An 8170-nucleotide genomic window follows, 5' to 3' on the forward strand; every position below is an offset into this window, starting at 1 on the left:
CCCGCTGTGCTATCGCTCCAGTCCATGATTTCTTCTTAATTAATAAAAATCTTTCCTTTGAGTGTGAATGTGCTGAAACCATCCCCATTCAATGTCCCTTGCAGTGTCTTGTGCAAATCTTGGGAGAGTAATCTCAGGACTAAAGCAGTTAATCCCAGAGGTTTATTCCAACCTAAGAGAGGTTTATATGTCCAACAAAAGGAAATACAAACTCAAGTGAAAAGATAAAAAATATAGCGTTTTATTGGAGAACAGTATTCACTTCAGAACAAAGTATTCAGATTGCACTCGCTTGTGGCATATGAAAAACAGATAGTAGGTGACTATTACTGAAGACAAGAGAAATGAGGGCCGGGCCACTAATCTATGGTTAGAAGCTTTCCATGAGTTTGTGTGGACGTGGGGGTTTGAGTGGGGATATTAGGGCAGAGAAGAGACCACTGTGACATTGATAATTGGAGATGATCATTCTGGCTACCAGCAAGTACTGATAACTTTTCAGTGTCTGTATTGCATCTGTATTGCAACCCATAAGGCCAAAAGGAGAGAGGGAGAGAGAGAGAGAGAGAATGAGAGAGAGACAGAGACAGAGAGACAGAGATGGAGACAGAGATACAGAAACAGAGACACAGAGACAGAGACAGACAAAGACAGAGAAAGAAAGAGAGAGAAACAGTAAAAGTGCCTTCTACAGAGTCAAGCTGGGTGGAATAGGTGATGGCAGTTTGACAGGATGAAAACCGGGGACACTGGAGGTAGGAAATGTGCACTGGTGAAGGAAGGGATGTTGGAACATTGTAATACTGAAACCCAGTAATGAATAACTTTCTAACTGTGTATCATAAGGTAATTCAATAAAAAAGAATAGTGTCAAAGCATACATGTATGCTAGGGGAAAGGCAGCTCAGTTAGAGAAGGGAGCACCAAATAAAGGGTGTTGGGGGATCCTCCCAGGATGGGAGAAGCATGCTGAAAGTAGACTATGGACCAAACATGATTGCCACTCAATGCCTCTTTTGCAAACCACAGCACACAAAAGGAGAGATAGAACAAAAAGGAATGCCCTGTCACAGAGGCAGGGTGGGATGGGGGGTATGGGGGGCGGGAGGGATACTGACATTCGTGGTGGTGGAAAATGGGAACTGGTGGAGGGATGGGTACTTGATCATTGTATAATTGAAACCCACCACAAAAATTTTTAAGTCTACAACTGTACCTCATGGTGTTTCACTAATAAAATTTTTTTTAAAAAAAGTTTACATGTATGCTAATAATGAGTATCTCTGTTCCTAAGTAAGACTGCTTGCTCAAAGTAACTGTACACACTCTGAGTTAAAGTGGAGCATTAAAAGAGAAAAAACTATTTCTAGTAATTTCTGATTTATGTAGCTGTATGTTCACGATGTGGGTGGGCAACTCTTTCAGTGACCAAGAGCTACCTCTCAGGTCTCCACAGCAGAGCAACAAAGAGACAAGGGACCACAGACTGATGTTGAAAATGACCCGTTTAATGCATAACTATGAGCATACTAATAGAAAATCTGAGGGGGCTTGAGGTATTGGACTGCATGTAGGTGTGATTGATCATTTACAGAGGGAAAGCACTTCAGTGAGGCGATTTCTTTTTTTGGGGGGGAGCGATTAATTCAAGAAGACACTCTGTTTCCTAGAGACATCTATATTGTTTTTCTCTTTCCCTTTGGTTGTTCATAGCACTGTAGCACTGCCCTCCCATTCTTCATTGATTTGCTTGAACAGGCACCAGTAAAGTCTCCATGTTGTGAGACTGTTGTTACTGTTTTTGGCATATCGAATACTTCACAAGAAGCTTATCAGGCTTTGCTGTGTGGGCAAAATATACTGTCTGTAGTTTGCTGAGCTCTCTGAGAGGCGTGGCAGAATCGAAACCGGGTTGGCTGTGTGCAAGGAAAACGCCCTACCCGCTATGCTATCGCTCCAGCCCAGTAATGCACCAAAATGAAAATAAAACATAACTGTAAGACCTATCGATTTGCACAATCTATAATAACCCACAAAGAGGCTCAGGGACAGCTCAGTGGCAGAGCTCCTGCCTTGAACAAAAGCTCCATTCCCAGGCTGTCTCACATGAGCATAACATGAGTCTGCAGCCTACCCTGTGATAATCTGGTGCCACACCAAGTGTGAAAATCTTTAATGTGTAAGCAGTGAGCAGAGAGGCCCGAGTGTGTTCTCCAGCAAGTGCTGCAACTAAACACTTCAGTGAGGCGATTTTTGGGGTGGGGGGAGGGCGATTAATTCAAGAGGACACTCTGTTTCCGAGAGACATCTATATTGCTTTTCCCTTTCCCTTTAGTTCTTCATAGCACTGTAGCACTGTCCTCCCAATCTTCATCAATTTGCTTGAGCGGGCACCAGTTGCATCTTCACTGTGAGACTGCTGTTACTGTTTTTGACATATCGAATACGTCAGGAGAAACTTGCCAGGCTTTACCATGTGGGTGAAATATACTGTCTGTAGCTTGCCGGGCTCTCCAAGAGAAGTGGCAGAATCGAAACCGGGTTGGCCGTGTGCAAGGAAAACGCCCTACCCGCTATGCTATCGCTCCAGCCCAATAATGCACCAAAATGAAAAAAAACATAATTGTAAGACATATCGATTTGCACAATCTATAATAACCCACAAAGAGGCCCAGGGACAGCTCAGTGGCTGAGCTCCTGCCTTGAACAAAAGTTCAATTCCCAGGCTGGCTCACATGAGCATAACATGAATCTGCAGCCTACCCAGTGATAATCTGGTGCCAAACCAAGTGTGAAAATCTTTAATGTGTAAGCAGTGAGCAGAGAGGCCAGAGTATGTTCTCCAGCAAGTGCTGCAACTAAACTCTCATCAAGAACCACAGCTAGGGGATGGACTGACAGTACAGTGGGTAAGGTTCTTGCCTTGCACATGCCCAACCTGGTTTCAACCACAAGCATCACATATGGTTCCCCAGTCCTCATCAGTAATGATTTTGAAAAGATTAGTTTTTTTTTGATACATGCTAATGATGTGTCTGAGGGACAAATAGAGATATTTATGTCTACACAATTAACTGTGCATCAGAATCTTTAAACAATCATATTAAACAATTACTGGTTTTGGCATATTGACATTCCAATTTTAGTATATCGGCTGGAGCGATAGCACAGCGGGTAGGGTGTTCGCCTTACAAGCGGCCAACATGGCCGACCCGAGTACGATTCCTCCGCCCCTCTCGGAGAGCCCAGCAAGCTACTGAGAGTATTTGATATGCCAGATACAGTAACAACAAAGTCTCCAATGGAGACGTTACTGGGCCCGCTCGAGCAAATCGACGATCAACGGGAGGGCCTTTACCTTTTACATTTATTGACATAATTAAACAATTAAGTTTATTACTTATTAAATAGCACAGTGGTAGGGCATCTGCCTTGCACGCAGCCGGACCAGCTGAGTAGGGTTCCATTCCTCCACCCCTCTCAGAAATCCCTGAAAGCTACTGAGAGTATCTCGCCTGCAGGGCAAAGCCTGGCAAGCTACGCATGATGTATTCAATATGCCAAACACAGTAACAACAATTTCACAATAGAGATGTTACTGGGCCCACTCGAGCAAATCAGTGAACAACGGGAAAACAGTGCTACAGTGCTACTTATTAAATACTTATTGTTATTTAGATAAACACAGTAAGAGATTATATTCAAAAGCCTAGTCCTCTGGGCTCCAAAGGCAAGTTCAGTGGACTTTACCATAAATCAAAAAAAAGGTCCACATGCTGGTTCAGCTTATTTTTCCCCTTTGGAGTCCTGATTCTAAGGTCATAATGACTTTCATCCAGACTGTACTTTTTTGTTATCTAGACTGTCCCATTTCGATGCCAGTATACCTTTTCTACTAGCTCTGGGTTCATCCAAGTCCCTTCAGAGGGACCTCCCTTTGTGGGGTGTTAGTTACTGTGGTAACCAAATCTGGAATGAGAGTCAAATAATTATGACGATACACAGAAGCAGATACTTGGAGAGCATGTCAAGCTACAGAGAGTACCCCGCCTGCACCGCAGAGCCTGGAAGCTTCCCGTGGTGTATTCGATATGCCCAAAACAGTAATAACTAGCCTCATAATGGAGATGTTACTGGTGCCTGCTCGAGTAAATCGATCAACAAGGGGAGGACAGTGCTACAGTGCTACACAGGAGTAGATAATTGAGTCAATTACCTCCCCTATATTATGAGCATAGCATAGTGGTCATTTTGTGTTTAAGGGAAGAGCATTACTCTATAGTAAAATTTATAGGGAAAATAGAAAAGCAAGTACAAAGTACTTCCAGTACAAAGTCCAGAATCATCCAAAGATTTCACTTAGTTCCTAACACAAAGGAAAGGTTAAAGAGAAACTCAGGGATTAGGAATGCACTGTCTCTTCTCTGGAGAAGGAAATATGGCAACTCCTTAATGAAGCCTAAAACACAAGATTAAAATCCAACAGTTATTGAAATAGCACTGTAGCACTGTCCTGTCCTCCTGTTGTTTATCTATTTGCTCAAGTAACATCTCCAGTGTCTCTTCCCACCTTACTCTGTTAACTCAAAAAAGAAAGTTCTTCAGAACTTCATATAAAAGAATAAACTTGAATTATTTTATTTATATTTTAATTTTTATTAGTGAAATACCATGAGGTACAGTTGTAGACTTACAAAATTTTGTGCTTGGGTTTCAGTTATACAATGATCCAGTACCCATCCCTCCACCAGTGCCCGTTCTTCATCATTTACATTTTTTAAAATTTTTATTAATGAAACACCAGGAGGTACAGTTGTAGATTTACAAATTTTTGTGCTTGGGTTTCAATTGTACAATGATCAAACACCCATCCCTCCACCAGTGGCCATTTTCCACCACCACGGATCCCAGTATCCCTCCCACCCCCCCATCCTCCAATCCCACCCTGCCTCTGTGGCAGGATATTCCATTTTGTTCTCTCTCTCCTTTTGGGTGCTGTGGTTTGCAAAAGAGGCATTGAGTGGCAATCATGTTTGGTCTAGAGTCTACTTTCAGCATGCATCTCCCATCCTGGGAAGATCCTTTCAATATCCTTTATTTGGTGCTCCTTTCTCTATCTGAGCTCCCTTTACCCTTAGAATGTGTGGCTGGCCTCCAAGCCATGGAGCAAATCTCCTGGTAATAATCTCAGCCACTCTTAGGTGTTGTCTCCTATTTTGTTACTTTATGTTCCCCAGATGAATGCAATCTTTCTATGTTTATCCATTTCTCTCTGAGTCATTTCGCTTAACATGATACTTTCCATGTAGTACCACTTGTATGTAAATTTCATGAGTTCGTCTTTTCTAAAAGCTACATAGTACTCCATTGTGTAGATGTACCAAAGATTCTTTAACCAGTCATATTTTCTTGGGCACGCAGGTTTTATCCAGATCCTGGCTCTTGTAAAGAGTGCTGCAATGAACAAACAAGTACAGATGTCACTTCGACTATCCTTTTTTGCTTCTCTGGGATATATTCCCAGGAGTGGTATTGCTGGGTCAAATGAGAGCTCAGTTTCTAAGTTTTGGAGAATCGTCCATACTTTTTTCAAGAATGGCTAAACCAGTCGCCATTCCCATCACCAGTGAAGGAAGGTCCCTTTCTCGCCACATCCGCGCCAGCATTGGTTGCTTTTGTTCTTTTGGATGTGGGCCAGTCTCTGTGGTGTGAAATGATATCTCATTCTTGCTTTGATCTGCATCTCCCTGATGATTAATGACATAGAGCATTTTCTCAAGTGTCTTTTAGCCATTCGGATTTCTTCTTTGAGGAAGTTTCTGTTCATTTCATCGCCCCATTTTTTGATGGGCTTGGATGTTTTCTACTTATGGAGTTCAACCAGTTCTTTGTATATCCTTGATATCAACCTCTTGTCAGATGTGTATTCGGCGAATATTCTTTCCCATTCTGGAGACTGTCTTTGTATTTTGTATTTTGGTCACTGTTTCTTTTGAGGTGCAGAAGCTTCTTAGTTTAAGATAGTCCTATTTATGTATTTCTGATTTCATTTGCTTGTCCAGTGATGTAAAATCTTTGAAGATAACATTAACTTCAATATCATGGAGGGTTTTGCCAACTTTGTCTTCAATGAAATTTATGGATTCCGTTCTGATGTTGAGGCCTTTAATCCAATTTGATCTTACTTTTGTACATGGCATTAGGCAGAGATATGAGCCCACTTTTTTGCATGTAGCCGTCCAGGTTTGCCAGCACAATTTGTTAAAGAGGCTTTCCCTGATCCACTTCACTTTTCTTGTCCCCTTATCGAAGATTAGATGATCATTTGCTGGATGGGAGATGTCAGTATATTCAACCCTGTTGCATTGATCAACAGCTCTGCCTTTGTTCCAGTATCATGCTGTTTTAATTATTACTGTTTTGTAGTAGAGCTTGAAGTTAGGGAGGTTGATTCCTCCCATTTTCTTTTTCAAAAGAATTGCTTTAGCTATTCTTGGGGGCTTATTGTTCCATATAAATTTCAGGAGGGTTTGCTCTATTTCTTTGAAGAATGTCATGGGTATCATAAGAGTGATTGCATTGAATTTGTACAGTGCTTTGGGAAGTATTGCCATTTTGACAGTGTTAATTCTCTCCATCCATGAACAGGGGATAATTTTCCATTTCCTCGTGTCCTCTTTTATTTCCTGAAGTAGTGTTTTGTAGTTTTCTTTGTACAGGTCCTTTACTTCCTTAATTAAGCTGATTTCTATGTACTTGATTTTCTGGGGCACAATTGTGAACAGGATTTTTTTTTTCATGTTGCTTTCTTCTCTCTCACTGTTTGCGTATAGGAAAGCCATGGACCTTTGGGTATTGATTGTATAGCCTGCAACTTTGCTATAAAAGTCTATTGTTTCTACGAGTTTCTCGGAGAGGTTTTAGGGTTCTCTAAGTTAAGTATCATATCATCTGCGAATAGTGAGAGTTTGATTTCTTCCTTTCCTACCAGGATGCCCTTAATATATTTTTCTTGCCTAATTGCTATTGCAAGTACTTCCAGTAATATATTGAACAGTAGTGGAGAGAGTGGGCATCCTTGTCTCATTCCTGATATTAGGAGAAGGCTCTCTGGTTTTCCCCATTGACGATGATGCTTGCTGTAGTCTTGTGGTAGATAGCTTTAACTATATTGAGGAAAGTCCACTCTATCCCCATTTTGGCGAGGGTTTTCATCATAAACGGGTGCTAGACCTTGTCAAATGCTTTCTTTGCATCTATTGATATTATCACATGATTTTTATCTTTTCTTTTGTTGATATGATGGATTATGTAGATTGATTTCCGAATGTTAAACCATCCTTGCATCCCTGGGATGAGACCTATTTGGTCACTCATCATCTTTTTGATGAGTTGTTGAAATCTATTTGCTAATATTTTGTTGAGAATCTTCGCATCCATGTTCATCAGGGATATCGGCCTGTTTTTTTCTTTTCTTGTGGTGCCTTTGTTTCCTTTTGTTATTAGGGAGATGTGGGCTTCATAGAAACTGTTTTGGAGAGTTTCTGTGTTTTTCAATTTCCTGGAAAAGCTTGAGAACTACTGGCAATAGGTTCTCTTTAAATGTTTAGAAAAATTTGCTACTGAATTCATCTGGACCTGGGCATTTGTTTTTGGGAAAACTTTTGAACACAGTTTCAATTTCCTTGATGTTAATAGGTATATTCAGGCACTCTATGTCTTCTTTATTCAGCTTTGGGAGATTATAGGAATTCAGGAATTCATCCATTTCTTCTAGGTTCTCTTGTTTTGTGGCATACAGACTTTCAAAGTAGTCTCTGATGTTCCTTTGAATTTCTTTGGTTTGTGTTGTGATATCCCCATTCTTATTTCTGATTCGATTTATTAGGGTTCTTTCTATTTCTTTGTGAATGTTGCTAGTGGTTTATCTATCTTATTTATTTTCTCGAAGAACCAGCTCTTGGTTTCATTTATCTTTTGGATTGTTTCCTTGGTTTTCATGTCATTAATTTCTGCTTTAAGTTTATGATCTCTTTCCTTCTGCCTGATTTGGGCTCCTTCTGTTGATTCTTTTCGAAGATCTTGAGCTGTGAAGTCAAGTTGTTTACGTGCATCATTTCTTCTTTACTGAGATTTGCTTGCAGAGCGATAAATTTTCCCCTTAATACAG

Source organism: Sorex fumeus, unplaced genomic scaffold, assembly GCF_029834395.1.
Source record: "Sorex fumeus unplaced genomic scaffold, SorFum_2.1 ptg000094l, whole genome shotgun sequence".
NCBI classification, from domain to species: Eukaryota; Metazoa; Chordata; class Mammalia; order Eulipotyphla; family Soricidae; genus Sorex; species Sorex fumeus.